The 23,483-nt window shown below is 47.3% G+C and overlaps 1 protein-coding gene across 2 annotated transcripts in view; it reads left to right on the top strand.

Annotated features, from left to right (window-relative positions):
- Positions 1 to 23,483, top strand: part of TSC1 (TSC complex subunit 1) — a 302,457-nt gene that overhangs the window by 84,055 nt on the left and 194,919 nt on the right. The window lies entirely within an intron of this gene.

Below are 23,483 nucleotides of genomic sequence, written 5' to 3' on the forward strand. Positions count from 1 at the left end.
CTGAAATTGCAGGTAATGTTTTTTTTTAATTTAAAAAAAAAAAATAACATTCATAGCTACACATTCATGTACTTTTAATGAGGTTTCATCTGCTTTATTCTTTTTTAAAACATTTGTTTTTTTGTCAAATCTGCAATCCCTTGTTCTTTTTGTAAAAGTGTTTCCATATTTTTTTTATTAATCATAAGTGCTGCTTGGCGATTCAAAACCGCTCAGTGAAAATAATTCTGTGGCCGTTTTGGGGGTGCTTGGGATTGACCTTATAAAATAAATATATATGTTCAATCCACTCCCTGAACAAACGGAGATGGAAGAAAAACTCATGAGTCGGTAATCAACCTTTCATTTATTTTATGTCAGTCGGTGATAACCGATGCCTTTCAGATACAAAAAACCTTTGAGACAAGTGTGCGGGTCATCTATAGAAAATATATACAAATCGGTGAAACTTCAAAGCATTACTATCCTGTTGCTTCACTCAAGCCCAGCAATGAGGGCCTGGGTTATGTTCATTCAATTCATAAATGCAATGTAGTGGGTTACTACATTAAATGCCACATAGGAATGAAGAGCCACAATGCGGAAATAAATACTAAATTGAGGATTGAAACTGCACTGCGTTATTGCAGTTTGTATATTGCAAGACAGCGAAAAAGTCCAATCTTAGTAAAACGTGTAATAGTCAAAGAATTTAGCATCTTATCCTTGTGGTTTATAAACGTTGGACAATGGAATAATAATAATAATAATACTGAGTTTTATAGAGCGCAACAGCTACCTCCGTATGAAGTGTCCCGGCGCTGGCATGGGCAGTGAGAGTCATAATGCAAGAGAGAAGAGATTTATTGCGTGAAAAGCCATGTTTTCAGTAGGCTTCTGAAGCAAGGTTCGGAGGGTGCTTGTTGGATTTCCTGTGGCAAGGTGTTCCAAAGCCGTGCCGTACTTACGGAAAAAGTTCTTCCACCTAAGCGCGCCCTTTTCACTCGAGGAACGTGGAGATGGACCTTGTAGCTAGACCTTAGGAGTCTGGCCTGAGAATATCTAGGCAGTCGTTTTTTTAAGTAATTTGGGCAGGTCCCATGAAGGGCTCTGTAGGCCAAGGTGAGCGCCTTGAATTTTATGCGACTTGCCACAGGCAACCAGTGTAGCATGCGCAAATGGGGAGAAATGTGATGTCTAAAAGGGACCTGCCTGAGTAATCTAGCCGCTGAATTCTGCACGATTTGCATCTTTTGCAACAAAAACTTCGGAAGGCCTAAATAGAGGCCATTGGCATAGTCAAGCCTTGAAGTGATTGTGGCGTGGATAATCGTTTTGCGGCAGCTCACTGGGAGCAGTCGGAGAAATCTGCGTAGGCTCCTCAGTTTACCAATGCATCCTCCAACGACCTTCTGTATCTGGGGAGCAAAGGATAGGCCATTATCCCATGTAACCCCCAAATTCTTTGCCTTTATGCTCGGAGATGGAGCGGGACCCATCTCTTCCGGCCACCAAAACTCAGCGGGGGGGTGGTCGCTTGTGCCAAAGAAGATCACCTCCGTTTTGCCTGCGTTTAATTTCAGTTTGTTGGTATTCATCCAACAGGCCACGTCGCGGAGGCAGCCCTTACAGTTAGAAAATGCTGCCTCCGAAACCTCAGAGAATGGGAAGACCAGCTGGGTGTCATCAGCGTAGGAAATTGCAGTGACTCCCCAATTGGCAATCAGTGTGAACAGCGGGGCCAAGTAAATATTAAAAAGCAGCGGGCTCAGGGCAGAGCCCTGTGGGACCCCGCAGTTCAAACTCCTGGAATCTGAGGAGAAGGTACCAAGAGCCACCTTCTGCGATCTGTTGGACAGATAGGAGTGGAGCCAGCCTAATGCCTGGGCTTGGAGGCCGATCCCAGCCAGGCGTTGTAATAGCCTGTCGTGATCCACCGTATCAAAGGCGGCCGATAGATCCAGGAGCACCAGCATTGCCGATACTCCTGAATCCAGCGACCACCTGACTGACTCGGCCACCTCAATCAGGGCGGTCTCGGTGCTGAAACCGGCTCTAAAGCCTGATTGTGTTTCATGCAGAGCGTTGCTGTCCTCCGTGAATTTATTTAGCTGCCGCTGGATTAATTTCTCAAGCATTTTACCTGGCGCTGCCAGTAAGGAAATGGGACGAAGATTACTCAAGTCTTCTGGGGCCCCGTTTGGCTTTTTTTTCAACGGGAGTAAAGTAGCATGCTTCCAGCACTCAGGGAACACTCCAGAAGAAATGGACACATTCCATATGTGCTGGAGAGTGGGTGCCACAAAATCCGCCATCACACTCCAGAGTTTCGGTGGGCAAGGATCATCAGGAGATCCTGATTTGCAACTGTTAATTTCCTGTATAACAGCATCACGTGTGATTGGTTGAAATTGGCCCAAAGTTAGTTGCGGCGCTCTATACTCCATGACATCAGATTTAACAGTGCTTACTGCAGGAGTGAAAGAGTCAGATACTTTCAGAATTTTGTTCTCAAAATATTCAGATATAGTATCACAGAGTTTGTCAGACGGAGTCACATCCAGCTCAATACATCTGGGTTTAAAAAAAGACTGCACTATCTTGAACACTTCTTTGCTAGAGTGTTCTGCTTGCTGGATGGAGGTGAGGAAAAAAAGTTTCCTCGCAATTTTTATGGATTTGTGCAAAGCGCGGATGGCGGCCTTGTAACGTGCCTTCGCCAAGCTGCAGTAGTCCACCCTCCAAAGTCGCTCTAACTTTTTGCAGGCGGACTTCTCCGCCCTCAGTTCCTCAGAAAACCAGGGAGCGGAGGGGGAGTCTCTGCGGGACATAGCCCGTTTAGCTGGCGCAATGGAATTCACCATATCGCCAATCCATTTTGACATAGCCACTGCATCCTTATTAACATCAGATGAGAGTACAGGAGGGTTGTGGGCCAGGACAGGGCCTATGTTTTCAGGGATCAAGCTTTTCCACTGCCTCTTCAAAGGGTTTGTGTTTGTGATGAAATAGACACGGAAACAGACGAATACCTAAATCACCACTGCACCAATTATTTTTCTTGGATTAAAAACAAAAGTATTATAGTAGTTGCGAAAAATATGATTACATGAATACTAATCAATATATCCAGTACAAGGAAACAAATAGATGATAGTTAGAAGTGGGATGCATGGAAATGATCCTCTATATATTATGGTTGCCACTTAGTTATTTTTATAATTGTACCCCAAGTAACATATGGGATGGTGATCAAGGTGTTCTATTATAATATTGATATGAAATTGTTTTATGTTCACTATCATGTGAATATTTTTAATTTGACTAATTGGTAATCAACCAAGTCTTGGTGATTTGTAAATGTTACAGATAGGGAAAAGTGTATTTGAATCTTCTTTTTATACTATAGAATCCATACATTTTTGGAATGCTTTTTAGTAGTAGTAGTAGCTTTATTCGATAAAAACATATCATAAAAGCATTTACACATCATTTAAAAAAAACATTTTTACAACAATCATCAACATTAAAACATTTCATATCCAGAACAGCATATTAGGTGGATAGGCCCATTTACTGGATTAGCAGTTTTCTTGCAGTTCTTAGACGCCAAGCCCACCCCAAGAATTTTGCCATGCAAATGGAGAATAAGGGTCTAGCATCTGTACGTAAAATACGCAGGGCTTCCAAGTGAGAGCGAGTTCCCAAACTTCTGCAGAGGGGCTTCAACCACCTACGTCTCGGGGCTACATAGACACTACATTCGAACAACATGTGGGGCACAGACTCTACCCTTAGATCGCAAAAGGGGCAATAGGGTACAGTTTGAGCGGGCGGTTTCCATGTAGAAGTAAACTCACATAATGGAAGCACCCCCAACCTGAACTTAATGTACAATGCTCTGTCCCTCGGGTTCTGAATGGTGTCTAGATAAGGTTCCCTTAGCGGTAACTCCTTGGCTGACAAAAACAAAACTACAGATTTACAATGAGTTGTGGATCGTGCCCTCTCGCTGTCTACCCATGCCCAATAGACCTTCTTTAGCTGTTGTTTCGTGGGTACAGATTTAGTGGACCAAGCCTCTCCTAGGCCTAATTTGTAGAGCAGCTTTTTAACCTCCCTAAGCCAGATGATCTTGTGAGAGCCCGGTAATGACAAAATGTCGGATAAGGCATCTGCGTAACTACTTAATTCCTGCACATTCCAGATTCTGGACCATAACAGGAGTGGGCGTAGTTTCGCTTGGTCGTAGATTGCCCGGGTACCTGCATCTATCAGCAATGGAATTGTTGGTGTGCTGTGGGGCAAACCCATTAGATCTTTGTGAAAGTTGTTCTCAAGGTGGGCCAGAGTGTCAACTTTTTGAGTGCCCCACAGCTCAGCACCGTAAAGTGCCGCACTTACAACCCTTGCCCTATAGATATCTAGGGGAGCCCCAATAGGTTTTGATGATGATGCTCGCTGCTCCTTGAGCAGCGCACCTGCCACCCTTTTGTGGGTAAGGAAGACTTTTTGGTGGTGTGACTTCCAGCTCATAGTATCACTGATGCGTATACCCAGGTAGTCGAATTCTTTCACGCGATCAAGTGGAACGGAATCCAGGACCGGGGGATAAACAGATTTTTTTGGCGGGTTAAGAACTAAAAACTTAGTTTTGCCTATATTTATTGCCAAACCCCTTTCGTTGCAGAAGGTTTGAAACCTAGAAAGCAACGATTGGATGCCCATCAGTGATTTTGAAATTAGGAGGGTATCGTCGGCGAACAGAAGCGTTGGGATCTTCCTTCCAGCCAGGGTGGGTGCATCTGATGGTTGTTGTAGGAGATGCTCCACCACTCCGTTAATGTAAAGAGAAAACAGAGTGGGGGCAAGCACACACCCCTGGCGGACGCCTCTGTCCACGGGGATACGAGATGTTTTCTCTCCCTGTCTACCCCATCTAATTTGGGCAAAATTCCAATCGTGGAATTTAACAAGCAGTGACAGCAAATAGGGGGGGAGGCCTAACCCGTCGAGGACGTTCCATAGGAGCGTGCGTGGTACCAGGTCGAAGGCAGTCCGTAGGTCAATGAAGACTAGATACAGACTGCCCCCTCCCAGCACCACCACTTTCCAATAGATCATTAGAAGGCGGAACGTCTGCTCGATTGTGCCTGTTCCTGTTCTGAAGCCTGCTTGGAGATCTGACAGGATGTGATTTTCATCTGCCCACTCAATGATCCTGCCCAGTACCACCTTCCCTGCTACCTTTTGAGAAGAATCCAATAAGCTAATTGGGCGGTAGTTCGCTGGGTCGTCCCTAGAGCCTTTTTTAAAAATAGGTACGACCTCAGCGCCCCTCCAAGAGTCAGGAAAGACTTCACCCAACATCACTTCATTCAGAAGCAAGGCGATTAGTCTACTCCAAGGAGATGGGTAGTTCTTAATTAGGTCTCCTGGGATTCCATCCGGACCCGCTGCCTTGTTCGGGACAATGCATTGGATTGCTTTTTCCACTTCTAGGTTGGTAAATAGGCCATCATAGCACGGGAGGTTAGTTGTAAGACCCATAAATGGGCAAGCTACCTGGGCTGGACCTGAGGGAGCAGAGTACAGTTGTGAAAAGTGTTCGAACCATGCACCCCCTGTAATGTTGCATGTTAGCTGCTGGTCTATGGGCTTTTCCCTAGATCTTAATAGGTCCCAAAACCTCTTGGCATCCTTACTAGTGCTGGCCTCTACTAGATCTCCCCAGAAATTAGAATCATAAATCTGTTTGGCTTCAGTTATGATTTTTTTATAAAATTTTCTAGCAGCCCTAATAGCAACCGCATCTTTAGACTTTAATGTCACAACAAGTTCCTTCTTGGCCTCACGACATTTTGGAGTGTACCACTTGTCTGACTGTTTAGGCAATGATTTTGAAATACCCCTTCGTGTGGTTTGGGGAACAATAAATAAGTCACTTAGCGCCAGAACAGTCTTAGTGAATAGAGGTAGGATCTTGTTATCGTTTTGGTTAGAAGTGATCATCCGGGACTCCACCTCTTCCAAAATTGTTCCGGCTTGGGCAATTCTTGTATCATCTGCTAAGACTTTGGCCCACTTTAACCGCCTACTGCAATTTGTAGGGACTATTTCATGGGAGGATTTCCACTTATGACCGGTTGGGCCTTGCCTTTCAGCCTGCCAAGGGGATGAAATAGATAGCGATAAGGGGTTGTGGTCGCTATCACCCGACACTATAACCTCCATATCTAGATGGTGTTGCCAGAGGTTGTAATTAAGCATGATATAGTCAATCCTAGACGTGTGATCTTGTCTGTTATAGGTGTGGGCGCCCATATGGTCAGATTTGGATCGGCCATTTGTCGGTCGCAAGTTATGCTCCATGCACAGGGCATTGATCTCTATTGCATTTTGCGACCATTTGGGGATCGGGGCAAGATTCAAAATGGGAATGCCTCTCCTGGTGTCCTCCTCAAAAGTGTCCAAGATATCTTCATTGGCCAAGGGCTCAAAACAGCAGTTGAAATCCCCAACAAGCAATATATGGGAATCCGCATCACAGGCGGCCAGGTTGCAGTTTAGGCCTGTGGATGGTAAATGGGATGCACCGCCTTTGGCACCCCTCAGGTAGATGTTAAAGACTTCCAATCTTTTTCCCCCTTTGTGTGTTACCGTTAGCCACTGGAGATCCGAAGAATGGGTGTTTCTTTCTTTTACCCTAAAGCCTAAAGAAATACTAATCCATATTATAAGGCCGCCTGACGGACGACCTTTGGATCCTTGTTCCTGGACTGCAGGGATAAAAAAAGTGGAGAATCCCACTCGGTGTCTTGGCTCCAGACACCAGGTTTCCTGTAAGAGGCAGATGTGGAAGGGTTCCAGGAAGTCACTCCATTCGGGGATGTCAAAGTTGCGACCAAGACCAGCCACATTCCAAGATAGAATTTTTAGGACAGAGTCAGCTGGTGGAAAAGCCCTGATGTGGTCAATAGTCATCGGCATAGGAGAAACAGTCGCACCCACAGATTTTGAAGACCTCACAAGCGGCTCGGTTTGCGGGAGATTGGAGGACACATAGGGGGCAGGGCAGGAAGGATCCAATTGTTCAAGAGAAGTGGATGCAGGGAGGGTCACGCAAAGCGGATTTGGCCAGTCTTCCCTGTTACAATTTGCTAGTATGTCCAATGACATTGTCACACCATCAACCCTTGCGTTGCTAGATCGTCCTACTCGGCTTGTTGCAGATTCAGGGGCAGCACAATCAGTGGAATGATGCCTTCGCGAAGTTAAGAATACCTTTCGAGGTTGCTTGGCTGCTTGCACAAGGAGTCAATCCACCTCCTCTAGACCACCAAATCTGTTATAGGTAGAGAGGCCATTCCAGTGTAGCAAGGTCTCCCTGTGGCCCCGGGACTTATTCGGCCGTTGATGGTGCTGAACCAATGTCCAATTGTCCCCCTGATTACAGCTAGGTCGGGGAGGATAGAAAAAGGATAATGGCTTGGGTTTGACTAAGGAGTCATCATTACTGGGCCAACTGCAAATGTAGTGCGCCCTGTGTGAATCTTCGAAGGTCACTACTATGCAGTCCCCCGGACTGGATTTCAACGTTGGCCCTACCCAGGGGGTTCTGCGAACCATCAATACCCTACTTTTTCTGCCATTGGGGATAGGTCTGTTGACATCTAACCAGTGCATTATTTTATTTTTAAGTGACCAGTGGTTTTCAAATTGGCCATTACCTAACGTTGGAACACCCGTCAATACAACGACATAGTCGTTTGCCTCTGGGGGGAGGTCAATATAGCCACCTCTAAAGTTATCTTTAACTGGGGGGACCTGGATTTCACTGGGAACCGGTCTAGTTGATGTTTCGTGTTTGGGGTTTTGCGAGTTACGTGTGGAGCCTCGTGGAGGTGCCTTTGGTTTAACACGAGCTTGCTCCACCGTGACTGTCCTTGGTTTGGGAACAGGTTTTATTGTAGGTGGTGCTGAAGGGGAAGCTAGATTGATTTGGGGTGCGGTAGGTTGTGGCATTGGGTCAGCTGCAATAATGCCCTGCTTTTCCAGACTTTTCAACCCAAGAGTGGCCAACGCAATAATGCTCTTCTCCATTTCTAACAAATTATTTTCTATCCTTGATAGTCTTAGGTCCAGGGGTGACAAAAGTTTTTTAAGTGTGTCCCAAACCACCTCTATAAATTCTTTATTGTTATTGGTTAGCCCGTCTACTTCAGGGTCCTCGCCTGTTGTGGTATTAGGGAGGGGAATAGATGCATTGTTTCCCTGTCCCTCACTACAAGACTGGGTATTAGGGGTAAACTCAGCTCCAACATTGGATGCTGTGATGTTATTCGTGGGCAGATCTTTGGGAACAGCAATTTTCGCTTTCTTACGAAAATAAGCGGAGCGAGAATTGCGTTTCCTCTTTGGTTGTTTGCCACTGGAGATGTTGTGGGGCAGGTTCGGGAAAGATACAATGGGAGTAGGGATTTGCACACTAGGAGGTGTCAGTGGAGTATCCTCAACCTTACTTCCTGATGCAGATATGGGGTTAGCCGGGGTCGGTGAATGATGGATATCTGCCTGAGCGACTATGCAATGTGGGTGAGCTGGGCGCTCAGGGGTAACAGAGGTTGCTATGTGGCCTAGGGAGGATTTTTTGGTAAGTGCAATTACTTGGGACACTCTTCTTGCGGCGTCTAGTTCTAGCGACACCCGGGTTTGGAGCTTAGATATTTCCTTGTCTATAGCTATGTTAGTGCGGGTTATAAAGTCATCCATGGGGCCACTAACTAGTGACCCACGTTTAGAGGACTTGCTACGGGTTACCCTTGGATCCATAGTACTGGGGCACTGTGACGAGAGTAGATCTATTCCCCCTCAGGTAATGATTTAGTTACCAAAATATTGAGCCAAGGGGGGTGGGCCAGTCCAGTCCTCTCAGTCCTCGAACGGCCTCAAACGGTCCCGCCCTTGTCCCGGGCTTGTCCCGGTCGCTCCCGCGAAGCGGAGATACTGCACTCCTTATGACTCTACAGCTATGTCTTCATTGGGTGATAGGCGGGGGGGCGTGGCCAGCGGCGAGAGCAGCCCAGGTGTTGCTGATTGGGCGCGCAGGGGCTCCTGGACACTGGAGTCCCCTGCCTGCGCTCGCAGCCCCGCTGGTTCACTCGCCTGTCCCCGCGCTCCTCCTGGAATCCTCGGTGCAGCCTCTTAGCAAGCGACGCGCTGCGGGACCCGCGAAGCGGGTCCGGCGAGTCGTGGGCTCAGTGATGGCAAAAGGGTCAGCTAGGCAGCAAGTCCGCCGCGCTCCTCAAGCGTCCTGGTGCAGGCAACAAAGATCCGTTCAAAGGGTGTCCCACAGGCTCTCAGGCTGAGTCTGCTTTTAGCTCTGTTGGCGGGGGGGGCGTGGCCAGCGGGGAGAGCAGCCCAGGTTTTGCTGATTGGGCGCGCAGGGGCTCCTGGACACTGGAGTCCCCTGCCTGCGCTCGCAGCCCCGCTGGTTCACTCGCCTGTCCCGCGCTCCTCCTGGAATCCTCGGTGCAGCCTCTTAGCAAGCGACGCGCTGCGGGACCCGCGAAGCGGGTCCGGCGAGTCGTGGGCTCAGTGATGGCAAAAGGGTCAGCTAGGCAGCAAGTCCGCCGCGCTCCTCAAGCGTCCTGGTGCAGGCAACAAAGATCCGTTCAAAGGGTGTCCCACAGGCTCTCAGGCTGAGTCTGCTTTTAGCTCCGTTGGCGGGGGGTCGTGGCCAGCGGGGAGAGCAGCCCAGGTGTTGCTGATTGGGCGTGCAGGGGCTCCTGGACACTGGAGTCCCCTGCCTGCGCTCGCAGCCCCGCTGGTTCACTCGCCTGTCCCCGCGCTCCTCCTGGAATCCTCGGTGCAGCCTCTTAGCAAGCGACGTGCTGCGGGACCCGCGAAGCGGGTCCGGCGAGTCGTGGGCTCAGTGATGGCAAAAGGGTCAGCTAGGCAGCAAGTCCACCGCGCTCCTCAAGCGTCCTGGTGCAGGCAACAAAGATCCGTTCAAAGGGTACAGATGAGGGAATTTGCATTTGAGTTCATGCTCCAGTGGGTTGAGTCGTTGGACAGTATTGCACAAATAGCCTCACAACTGATTGTGTATAGTTATTTCAGGCTCTTCGAGCATGTGGTCATATTTACCCCCACTTATAACGATCATTCATTTCCTTTCCTGAGCAGGATGTATTGATTATTTGTGATCATTTGTACCAGACTATTGCATTACTGTTTTTTGACATTTATTTTTTTACGAAGAAAAGGAAATCTTACAATAATATTTTGTTTGTCCATTGTTGGCCCGTATTTCATTAGGAACACCATGCCCTCCTTTGTGCAAATTGTATAAATCATAGGGACACAGTGCTAATTTCTTTGACTATTTCATTTTTCACTATGATTGGGCTTTTCCACAGTCCTGCTACATACACACTACAATATTATAGTGACTGAGTTTTCCTGAATAATGTCATCAGTTACGTCTTTTAATATGTCAGGAGGATGTAATATGTGAGGATATAAGCAGTGCATTACGGGGGCACAAGATATAATTAGGTCACTAAACTATACCTGGGCCATTTCAGGGATTTTTAAATGTTTTTTAATTGGCTTGTGCCTCATTACAACACTTAACTATGTCACTGCCACGTTTTTTTCTCTTCAGTGAGTGGACCTGGTGAATGTTCATGTAGGTGTGTGCGCACACATACAAAGTCACTTAACAATCACAAGAGCGAGTGCAGGTATAGATTCTAATTAAAACCAAAGAACCACTGAAATTCACAAATTATTGTTAAGACCACAATCCATAACTCTGCCAACAGCTATGCAAACCGTAATTCTCACTGCGATGCTCATGCTCTCGCCCTTAATACAACAGGTGTAATTACCCACAGCTGAATGCTTCTGTAGAGTGGCAGAGCTGTTTTGAGTGCGACCACATTGAGGTTGTTTTGCATAAAAATGTTGCCAGGGCCTCCACTGACTGTGCACCAGAGGGAAGAGACCCTTAATGTAACTTACTGTTTGATAAACTGTTAAGAAAGCACCATTCGCGCCCACTGCACTACCATCTGCAGTGTGGAGAACGTGACAGGTTTGTCCTCACACTGGTACACCAGTAGGATTTTCTTTATGAAAAGAAGAAACAAGCATTTGCAATGCAATAGGTCTCGCATTAGTAAAAGTTAGAATTTTTGGCGTAGCAAATATTAATGCAACATTACTAGCTCGAATTTTGGTAATGTAGACCTATAGAGTGTAGTGTGGTACAGTGACGTGGTGTAGTATAGAGTAGAGGAAATTATTATAGAGTGCAGTGGAGTTGAGTAGTTAAGCGTGGAGTGGTGTTGAGTAAAGTGGAGGAAAGTTTATAGAGTGGAATTGTGTGTGCCTGTATTGTGATAAAATATAGTAATATTGTGTAGAAATGAACGTATGAGAAATATAGGTTGGTGGTACTACATTTGCTGTACCAATGTATTTGTAATGTGTTTTTTGTCGCACCGCCCTAGAGCCGGACCGTCTTACGGATCCTGTGACCTCAGTGACAGAGTCAATGTTGCTCTAGGGTGTGCTGCTTCATAGGCCTCCCCGCAGGACTTCAGTATATATTGTGGTGGACAGGCATCAAGGTTAACCTACACTTGCCACCACTAGGGTCCACCTGCTAGTGCTAAGACACCAGGGCTTTTAAGGTCTAGCAGGGCCATCTATGGTCTAGGTTTCACTGAATACGGGGACCCAACATAGGACTCAAAGATCCTTAAGATCAACTTGGTGATCACAGACACTGTGTCTGCTTTTTTACCCTATGAAGCGCTGCTGTCAAGTGTGTTAGTCCAGCTTGTTCAGTAGAAGCAAACAAGACTACAAGTCACAGAATGCTTTAGGGTGTTCCGGAAACCCAGGACTAGATCAGTGTCCATGATTCTAACACTGAGGTGAGGTGGGACCAGCCTGTTTCAAATCTCCTCCTTCGGTTTCTTTTTATGCATGATCACCAGTGTCGCCCCTTTTCGTGGAGGTCACTGCTACGATCTTCACCTTTTGCCTTGTAGCTCAAATGTATATTGAATTTTTTTTTAACGATTTAATAAAAACCATTACAAAACTTCTAAAAGTGACTATCGAGAGAGCTGATTGCATGGCCCTTACAGACTGCACAAGAAACCTGTCAATGGCAGTCAAGATAAAGCCTTCTATGGCACCTTGAAATTCTTTATGTCCATGTTCTGCAAATGTCTAGGAATAAAAGCTGAACATAATCCAATTAAAACATGCATGTTGGCACACACATATGAATTCATGAGCAGCAAGACATACAACTCAGTGCATACTGGTCTGGAGCTACGCCTCGCTAAGTGGATGAATGCCCCCCCCCCAAATGCATGAAATGAATATAATGCCTTGTAGCTCTTTATTGCCAACTCTCCATTCCTGACCGTCCTTGTCTCTTGCCAACTGTCTCTCCACCATGCCTTTTTCCATCACGCCCCTTGTCTGTCACTCTCTGCCCTGTCTTTCTCCTTTCTGGGTTCTTATGTTCCGGATCTCATCTTTGACCAGCACGATCCTGTCTCCATGAGAAAAGCTTGCTTCCCTTCCTCTCTTTCCACCGAAGTATTAGTTGGGACAATGACTGTGTAAATACTGTCCATTTATGTTTTGTGATTACCATAACCAAGTAATGTGCTTTGATAAACCATGTGTTACCCATGATATAGTAAACTGTGGCCTGGCCTGTGTGCACCATAGGCAGGGCCGGACTGGCCCTAGCGGGCAGGGGTGTTTCCCCGGTGGGCCGCCAGGGTTCAGTGTCATTGTACACAGGCCAACCTTGCCCAGCAGCAGCCTTTCTCATCACCGCAGGAGGTTACCCATTGAATATAGGATTTTTTGCTCTCCTGTCCACAGGCTGTTCCTTTTTTACAGGCTATTCCATGGATAGATCATGGTTTCTCATGTACATAGGCCGCCCCCCTGTATACCGGTTGCTCCATGTACACCCGAGGCTGCCCCTACCTCATCTTGACAGGCTGCTGTCTGCTCCTGCCCTTGGTCTTGCACCCCGTTCTAAGAATGTGCCAAGGTTCCTGGAATTTACCAAAACTGCAGACCCCAGGATGGACCCCACACTAAAAGAAACCAAAAACAAGCATATTTTAGGGAGTATTTATAAATCACATTTTTTATTTACACAGCCTCTTATCGCTGATGGCAGTCTCTTGGTTACTCGGTAGAGTGTGCCCCACTAACTGTGGGTTTACTTGCGAGGGAAGGCCGGCCGGGAGGGGGTGTTCCCAAACACTAGTGTGTGCGGGACGGGCTGGTGAGGACAGTGAGATTCAGTTTGGGCTCGTGGTGGTGTCCTCTTGTGCAAAGTCTCTTGTGCACGGGCTGCCCATGAACCCAGACTGCTCCTTCCTTGGAGGCTGACTGCCCAAGGTACGCAGACTGACCCTTGCACAATTGAAAGGAGGTGGTTACCCTTTTGCAGAGACTGTCGCGTGCACACTGGCTGCTCCTTGGCACACAGGGCGGCCGCCATCGGCAGCCTACCTTATTTGTATACAAGGTCAGCTGTGTATAGATTTTCCGCTGGACACGGGCTGCCCCGTGAACACGGACCGACCTATGAACACACGCGGTCCGTGGTGCATCGCAAATGGCGTCCCTGCTTGTAGGCAGGCCGCGCCGTGTACACCATGTAAGATAGATTTGAAACCATGGCCTACACCCATCTCGCCACACCCTACATGGCATAGCAAGTGCTTCGGCGCCACACACAGTGATAGCACTATATACTTTATTTATTTATTTATTTTTAAAGTTTTATATAGCGTGAACAAGATCTTTGCAGATATCAGAGCGCTTTACAGAAGAGGTATGAGCATGTGAGTGAATAACCATTGGGGTGGGGGTGGAATATGAGGGAGCATAGACAAACAGATACATCAATAATAATAAAAGTACAAATAAGTGGTTGCATAAACAATCAGGTAAGTCAATATCACAAGTCATACAAAAATGCAAAGGGTTCGAACAAGTAGTACAGCTCAGTATCGAGTCTTTGAAGTTAATCCCCAGTAGTAATTCAAGTGCATTTAGCCATGAGGATAGCTTTTACTTCTTTCTTAAAAAGTATGGTAGAGGAGATGAGCCTGGTTTCAGGAGGGAGTGAGTTCCAAATCCTGGGTGCCATTCCTGAGAAGGAGCGTTTATAGGTTTTTTCCTTGCGGAATCTTCTAGGCTTTAGCAAAAGATTGTTTGTGCCTCGTGTTTCTGGAGCCTCCAGAAATCGTCAGCTTCTGAGCGAGGTATCCTGGTGAGCTCAGGTGGACAGCCTTGTGCGTCAAGCAAGCGATTTTCAGATGTATTCTGGCTTCAAAAGGCAGCCAGTTCAGGGATTTGAAGTCAGGGGAAATGTGTGAGTGTTTTTTTGATCCAGTGATGAGTCTCGCTGCGGCGTTTAGAGAAGCTCGTATGGGTGCCGTAGTAGCTAGGGGGAGACTGCAGAGGGCGATGCTGCCGTATTCTATTCGAGGTATGACTAGTGATTGTACCGCAGTTTGGAAGTCTTTGGCTGGAAGGAAGGGTTTAAGTTTCCTTAGGGTGTTGATTTGGTAGTTTGCTCCCTTAGTTGCTTTGTTGATGTGTTCCTGCATGCTGAGATTGGTGTCAAGTGTTATGCCTAAAGATTTTGCTGAGTCCACGATGGTGGGTTGAACATTGAGTGCCGTTAGGTGTTTAAGCCACATTTGTGCGGTAGTGATCTTCGCGGGAGGTGAGATCAGAAGGAACTCTGTTTTAAGAGCATTGAGTTTGAGATGATTAGCGGCCAGCCAGGATTGGGTGCTTCTGATCGTTGAATTCAAGAGCATGATGTCTTTGGGTGATTGTAATTTGAGATAAAGTTGGGTGTCATCGGCGTACATGTGGAAGTGTACATTGGATTCTTGTAGCAAGGTGATGAGAGGTTCCATAACTAGGTTGAACAAAGTTGGGGATAGGGAGGATCCTTGTGGGACGCCTAGCGATACAGGTATTGGCGAGGACATCAAGTTGTTACTCTTGAATTTCTGCGACCTGTTGTGTAGAAAGGACGTGAACCACTTGAGCACAGTTCCAGATAGACCCATTCTTTTGTTTAATAGTTCGAGTAAATTCTCATGTTTGACGGTGTCAAAAGCAGAGGAGAGATCAAGAAGGATGAGGAGGCAGGTATCATTTTGATCTAGGATTTGAAGGGCGTCGTCAATTATGAGAGTCATAGCAGTTTCTGTACTGTGATTTGCTCTGAAGCCTGATGAGAGTTGAGGAGATCAAACTGATTAATGTGTTTAGTCAATTGTATTTGTGCTCATTTTTCCAACAGTTTGGCAAGAGTCAGAATATTGGTAATGGGACGGTAATTGTTTAGGTCAGAGGGGTCGGCTGTAGGTTTCTTTAGTAAAGGTGTGACTTGTCCAACTTTGAGGGAGTCGGGAATGGTCCCTTGTTGAAGTGAACTGTTAATGATTTTAGTCCAGAGTGGAAGGAGTGACGGGGTAAGGTCTTTGACAGCGTTAGCAGGAAGGGGGTCAGTGAGGTGATTGGTTGGTTTCAGAGTGCTGAGCAGTCTGACAATTTCTTCTTCCGAGTAGGTGACAAAGGATGACCATGTAGCATTGTTTTTTAGTTTAGTGGGTGCTATGCAGTGGGGTTTGGAGTAGAGGCTTGCGTCAATGAGGAGATCATTCTTTATGTTGTCGGTTTTTTGGATAAAGAAAGAGGCGAAGTCTTCGCAGGAGGGTGCTTCGCACATAGTGCTGAGAGGTTGGGGTTGTTCCTTGGATTGTGTTCTGATAAGCTCAAACAGCTTTCTCGGACGATTTTTGGCTTGGTCGAGCTAAAGGCTGAAGAAGTCTGATTTTGAGCGTTTTATTTTCCTGAAGTAGGCATTTCTCTTTTTCTTCAGGGTTTTTAGTTTCAGTGCAGAGGGAGCTGATCTCCAGGTGCGTTCTGCCATTCGCATGGCACGTCTATCGCAAAATTTTTGCGGAGGCTTTTTTTTAGCTGCAAAGGTGCGGCTTCATTAATTATTGAGGTCATAGTGTTGAGATATTGATCAGTCAAGGATTGGACGTCCGTAACGCCAGTAGGAGAAAGTAATAGGTTGCAGCTGTTGGGGGGTAGAGAGTTTGAGTTGAGTTTTTTCATGTCTCTTTTCCAGATTTTGGGCCTGGAGGATTGAGCAGGGTTAAATTTAACTTTTTCATTGATGAAGAAAGTGATAATATGATGATCAGACCAGTCACAGGGTTGGATGGATTCGAGTTGGATAGAGGCCCCTTTGGAGATAAGGTCGAGGATAGAGCCTTTCTCGTGAGTCGGACTGTTGCATATTTGAGTGAGGTCAAGGGCGTTGAGGAAATTTTTCAGACCTTTTACCACCGCATCATTGTGATCGTTCCAGTGGAGGTTGAAGTCACCCAGGTATATTTGTGTGGGTTGTCGCCCAGAGTTGGTTGAGATCATATCCATGATTTGTTGGGAGAAGGTAAGGTTGTCGCCGGGTGGGTGGTAAATGCAGTGAAGAGAGCATATCGGTTTGCCCTCACTGAGAATATCGAGGCAGATGTATTCACAGGAGGTTGGGGAGGGTAGGGAAGGGGAGGTTACTTTCAAGACAGAGAGGTTGCTCCTGTATAAACATGCGATTCCACCACTTTTTTTTTGCCAGACCTGTCAAGTCTAGTGATGTGGTAGTTGGGGGAATCAGAATGTCCATTATAGGTGTAGAAGATTCTGTTAGCCACGTTTCAGTCATGATGATTAAGTCAAGATCCAATGTTAAAATGAGATCAGCGATTGCGGAGGAGTGTCTAGAGGCTGATCTGCAGTTGAGGAGGGTGCATTTGAGACTGGGTGTGTCGAGGGTGGAAGGGGGTTCTAGAGCGAGGGGGACTTTACTCCGGTTACTATGTATAGCGATTCTGTTGTTCAGTGTGGGGGGTCTAAGGGGATTTGAGTGAATCGTAGGAATGGCGAGGAGAGTGTCTGGTGTGTTGCTATGGGGAGCTGGGTCGTAGGAGCGGAGGAGGGTGATTGTGTTGAGGTCCGAGAGAGGGTTGCAGGAGCGATGGGGGCGGTTTTCGCGATTGCGAACAGGGATTGAGGTCCAGTGCGGGGGGAGTTGAGTGCGAGAGTTAGCTGCCCGGGTGGAGGACCAGTTGGGAGGGGTGGTGATGGTGGAGGCGCGTGAGGGGTGTCTAGGGTGTGTGCCGAGTGATTGTTTGATGATGTGAATGTCTTGTTTGAGCTGGAGGAGGGTGTTGGGTGAGGGGTGACTGGAGTGTGTGCAGAGTAGTTGTTGTTTGATGATGTGAATGTCTTCTTTGAGCTGGAGGAGGGAGGCCGTAATGTAGTCCAGTGTGGGATATGTGTTGGAGGTGGGGATGGGAGGGTTGGGTGTGGATGACATAGGGGGGAGGTTGGTGGTGTGGATGAGAGTATTGGTGGTAGGCGGAGAGTGCCGGGTGGAGGATGGGCGTATGTCAGTGGTGATGGGGGTGTAAGTTGGGTAGTGGGGGGTGAGAATGGGGGGGAAGTGGGATTGTAGATGGTTCTTTTTTTGAGGGGGTGGAGTTAAGTTAATGGAGGTGGTGTGTTCTGTGTGATTAGTTAATGGGTGGAAGTGGGGGCTGAGAATGGGGGGGATAAAGGGTGGGGTTTGTCTTTGTGCGTGTCGGTCTGGTGCTGATCTCGGTCAGGCGGGTTGCGGGTGGGAGCTGTGGCGTCGGGGGTAAAAGGAATGGGAATGAGGGCTGGTGTATGGGGGGAAGGGGTGAGGTAGTTGGTGTATGAGGGGGAGAGATCTATGTCTGTGCTTGAGGGGTGTGGGGTAGCTACAGTAGGTGGGTGAATGACTAAGGTGCCGGGGGTAGAGGAGAGGTGTATGTCGTTTTGGGGCTGGGCTAGGTTAGAATGTTTGTGGTTTGAGGCTGTGATGTCAGGGGTGACAAGAATGGGAGTGGTATGAATGGAGGTCAAGGTGAGGTTGGTGGGGGAGGGGGTGCCACTGGAGTATGTGGGCGAGGGATCTATGTCTGTGATTGAGGAGTGTGAGGTGGCTACAGTAGGTGGGTGAATGACGAAGGTGCCGGGGGTAGAGGAGAGGTGCGTGTCGTTTTGGGGTTGAGCTAGGTTAGAAGGGTTGTGGTTGGGGGCTGTGAAGTCAAGGGTGATGGGACTGAAGGTGCTATGAGTGGGGGTCCGATGATTGGAGAGGTGTTGTTTGAACGTAGGGAAGAGGTTGTCTAGTAGTTCCAGGTTCCTGTCTGTGGATTGAATTAGGATAATCCCATTATTGTAGATAGTGATGGTGGTTTTGCCCGGGAAGAGTTGGGATGGTGTGATGGAGAGTTTTAGGCCATGCGCGAATTTCCTGGAGGTGGAGACGGTGAGTAAGGTGAGGAACGATTTTCTCCATTGGGCTATGCGTGTGGTGTGGAAGATGATATCAATGTTCAGTGAACCATTGACTGGTGAGAAGTAGGTGTCTGCACAAGGAGTTTCAGGGTGGGACCTCAGGAAGTTGTGATTAAAGCGTTTAGCGCCTTTTTTGGTGAGTGTGGATGGGTAGTTGATTCTATATGTGTGCTTGCCTATGGGTTCCATGTTGGGATGATGGTATAGGTAGGTGTGGGAGGGTGCACAGTCATAACCAGTTGCATGGACCAAAAGTGACACTAGTGAGCAGCCAAAGTATATGAGGTAGTAATCGGTGCATACAGGAATAAGGCTTGAAATGGGTGACAATAGCGAACGGCCAAGGTATAATGAGGTAGTAATCGGTGCATACAGGACTAAAACTTGAGATGGGTGCAGGTTGCACAAATGTAGGGTGCACAATAATGATATATGAGAGCAGAATACAAATGCAGACAGTAAGTTACATGGAGCAGTGGTGACACCATGAGCAACTAAAATATGAGGTAGTAATCAGTGTATACGGGAAAGAACAGTGTAATGGGTGCAGGTTACATCAATGTGACAAGTCTATATGAGATATTCATTGGGACATTCCAGGAATAAAAGTGAATTCGATGTGGGTTGCAACCAAGTGCAGAATAAAGTAGAAGTATAATACTGACAATCTACTGGAATAAGATAACTGTGCAGACAGTGAAATATCTAAATCGAAAGTGACAATGGTGAGTAGTCAAAAATATGTGAGGTACATGAGTCAGTAGCAAAATACAATTGCAAACAAAAGTTATATGAAACAAGTGACATTAGTGAGCAGCAAAAAAAATAAATATGAGGTAGCTTCGGTGCATTACATGTGACGCAAAAGTGGGACGTGCAAGATACAATTAGGAGTATAACAATATAATACCACTGTAAAAGGCAAAAATATATGAGGTAGCAATAGGTGCAGAAAAGTGAAATGTGCTGGATACAATTAAGAATATAGTAATATAATACCACTGTAAAAGGCAGACACTCTATCGTAATCCGACGTGAAAACACCAAGCTGTGTAAATTGTGCAGCCGATAAGAGTAGTCTAAAAGGCCTTAGGTCCGATGGTAGAAATGACTACTCCATGATTGTCGCCCAAAGATAGACAGACTAAGATGGCCGAACCAATAGGGGAGATAGAAATATTAGTCCTCTGTCTGCTGCTATTACTTTGAGCCCAGGGAAGGACAGTTTCACTTTCTATTTGAGCAGGCACTGCTCATAGCTTGCTGGGAGGGAGTCTTATCTCTATTTTTTGGTGGTCTTGTGTGGGGGAGTTAAGCTGAGGAGCCTCGTGGACATCAAAGGTACCGGAGGGGATTTATTTCTACAGTTTTATGGCCCAGGCCATTTTGCACAAAGGAGGTCGTTTAAAAAATGTGAGCAGTTTTATGGCCCCAGCCATTTTGCACAAAGGGGATAGTCTAAAAATGTGAGCAGACGGGTGGGGTGAAATAAATTCCTTATGCCTCCGTAAGCGTGTTGAGCTTGCCAGCAGAATTTTTGTGGTTGCAATGTTTTAATCCAGGTGTGACGCAGACCCTTCCAAGTGCAGCTATATGTGAGCTGTGTGTTTGCCTCAGGGCTCCAGACCTTCCAGGCGACGTGAGCTCAAATGTTTACCACAGGCGTTTCAAACCTGTGTTTCCCTGAGCGGTGGGGAATCTCATCACCAAGTATCCACTCCTGGTGCCGGTGGGGGCAGGCTCCTGTCGGCCCTCTAGCTCTCGTTGGTCCCAGGGTTCACTTCAGCAGCTCCTCCGGTCGAGCGGGCGGGAGGGGGGGGACCACTCTCAGCCCTCCGACGCCGCTGGGACTCCTCTGCTGTGACCAGTGCAGGCAGGCTCCCGGAACCTCAGCCGCTCAGTCCCAGCAACGCGTTTGGGGGGGGGCTTGACGTGTCCAGCCGCAGCGATGATCCGCGGGGTAGGAGCCAGTGTAGGCAGGCTCTAGGCAACCTCATCCGCTCATTCCAGTGTCAGACCGCATGTGCTCCGGTGCAGTGGAGCGGGCGGGCGGGTCCGTTGTGGTCTCGTCCCATTGTAGTCCCGGCACAGCAACCAACGTCCTCTGCCAAGGAGCGGGTGGGAGGGGGGCCTCTCTCAGCCCTCCGACGCCGCAGGGACTCCTCTGCTGCAGCGGTGATCCGCGGGGGAAGTGCAGGCTCCGCAGGCTCCCGGAGCTTCAGCCGCACAGTCCCGCAGCGCGATGGGGGTGCCTGAAGGCGAGTGTCCAGTAGCCGATCGCCGGGCTATGCAGGTTCCAACCTCCGTCGATCAGGTAGGAAGGCAATCCAGTTACTTTTGTTGTATTTCAGTTACTTTTAGTGACGACTGGTGGGTGCTAACAGGGATACAGCCCGAAATGGGATCCCAAGCACTGAGGAGCTCTTAACGGGAGCTCCTAACAGGCGGCCATCTTTTTCCTACATATATGTATATGCAATAAATGCCCATGCCGTCTTAGGCACAGGCTACCCTTGTGCACAGAGTGTTCGCAGGTCGTCCTTTGCACGCAGGCTGCCTCGTGTAATGAGGCAATCCTTATGCACAGGCCTTACCCTGCACCCATGCCGTCCCTGCTTAATCCGGACAGTCTCTGGTGGCACCTGCCCTTGAACATCAACCATCCTGCTCAGACTGCGCTCAGACGCGCGCCAGTGGCAGGAGGGCTGCACCCCACACCCCAGAAGGGCTCCTTCCCAACTAACACCCGAAGCAAACAAACAATCCAATGAGCAAAGGAAGACACCTTATAAAACAGCATCACAAACAAACGAAGAATGAATGAACCACCTCCTCTACTTACCTGGAGCCTGTTGTCATTCCCCATGCCACTGCGCCATCGGCCGCCTCAGAAGCTGGAGAGGAATCTGGACTGCCGTGCACCCACCTGGTCGCGCCTGGACTGGGCTGGGGGGAGTTGCGTGGCCTGCCGTTTTGATGGTCTAGAGCTTGTGGGGAGGTTTTCTCCTAACTCTCCACTGCAGCGAGTGGCAACCACCCTATAACTCTCCACAGCAGCGAGTGGCAACCACCCTACAACCACCCTACAATGGACAACATTTGCACTCAGCGGTTCTTTCATTTAGTTGCTTCCATATGAAATGGATCTAAAAAAGAACAATCCCGCGAGTGGTGTGCGTGCCACAGCGAGACATGTGGTTTTAATTATCGCGCCCGTGTCTGGGCACGATAATTGAAACCACATGATGGACGGTGCTCGTATCGGACACCATTAGGCCATGGGTGGAGCAATGCGCCTGCCTTTGGCCAATTACGTGCTGTCTTTTATGAAAAGATGCACGCAAAGGCCAATCGCGTCTCACAAAAGGAAAAGCACAAGCGTGTGCGATTCCTAGGTCACTGCTGGAACCCCGTTTTTCACCTACTAAATGACTTGCACTGCACGGGCAGTGCTGTGCACTGCAACGCTAGGCGCGAGACCTTAAAAGGTCTTGATGTGAGGAAAGCGCTTCTCTTGCGTTGTGTGTGTAAATAACTTTTCCTTTGAAAAAGCAATTACTGGACAATGATTTATTCAATGTTGTTGCGTGCCAGCGAATTGGTATTGCTAGGCAACACCACCTTCCCTCAATAGGCCTTGGGCTACTCTCCACTGAGAGTCAAGTGCTCCAGTGGGGTTCTTGACTCTAAGGAATAAGGCAATTGTTAACGTATTACTTGTGAAGGGCTCGCATCCTTCTCCTCTAACAACCCAAAACCTTATAATTGCTGTTGTTGAATATGGGATGGTATCATGACTCTGGAGAGATGAAGCCACGGTGGAGCATGATGTCCGTCCATCAACAGTGGTAATGAATAGCATAGTGCTTTCTGCAAATCTGGTTTATCCCATGGTATTATATCATGTTTATTTCTGTTAAAAACATTTAATCCGAGCCAGGCAGGAAGCTGTTCTATTGTTTGCAGTTAGATCAAATTGCATTGAAGAGTCCTCTGGACCATTTTGGAGTTTTTATGTGTTAAAAAAATTATAACGTGCATTCCATGAGTGTTTCTCGTGTAAAGTTGGCTAGACTGTGGTATTAAACTGGATTTTGATCTTTGCACGGTACCAATAAATGCATGAATGTGCGTTTATTAGTACAGTTGCTCTAAACATGTTATTGGGCCACATTTATTTTCACTGCTATGAGGCGTGCACACATTTAGGAATATATAAATAGGTGTTTACATTGACTCAATTCGGCCATTCCATTAGGGTCTTTGGTACTTGCCTTTAAGTTATCTGTTTGCCTTCTGCCTTGTACCACCATTTCCACCCCAACCCTATGCCTACATTATGTACACAACAACGTATGCACCGGGTGTATGTTCAAGTGATACTTCTTAAGTGAAAAATAAATGGAACAATAAACGCAGAGAAACCGATGAAAATTGAGCTGTCTATCATTTCACCTGACTCTGTTGAGGCTGTCAGAACTGCACTCCCAACTGCACACCATTAGTCTCGTCACACGAATGATGCTGCACTTACACCAAATGAGAGTACATCCAATAGCTTGGCATCCTTTTCCACATGCCAAAAGCACAGGATATCCCTTTTACACCACCTTGATGCAATAAACCAGATAACGTAGACCTCCCAGTTTAAAAGGCATTTACACAGAGTCCTCTTAATAGTAAGTTGTTAAGGAGGTGTTTTCTGGTAGGGGTGCTTATCGTATTAAACGGTATACTTTGGCCAGGGTGAAACCTTCTCTGTAGGTTCTGTCTACCAAAGGGGGTGTTGTACCTTAATAAGTAATCTTGGTACTGGACCATTCCTGAATGTTATTTCTATCCTTGTTTGTAAGAAGAACATGACCATTTGTCTGGTTCTGCTCTGAAGGCCTAAATTCAGGCAAATGCTGCTTCACACCCTAAACGTGAGATTTAAGCTTGTAGTTGGCTCCCTGACCTTGAAGTTTTACTTCAGTCTCTTTCAACTGATTGGTAACGTTGTTTGATGCTCCAGCTCCTTTGCTAGA

Source organism: Lissotriton vulgaris, chromosome 5 (assembly GCF_964263255.1).
Source record: "Lissotriton vulgaris chromosome 5, aLisVul1.2, whole genome shotgun sequence".
Lineage (NCBI taxonomy): Eukaryota > Metazoa > Chordata > Amphibia > Caudata > Salamandridae > Lissotriton > Lissotriton vulgaris.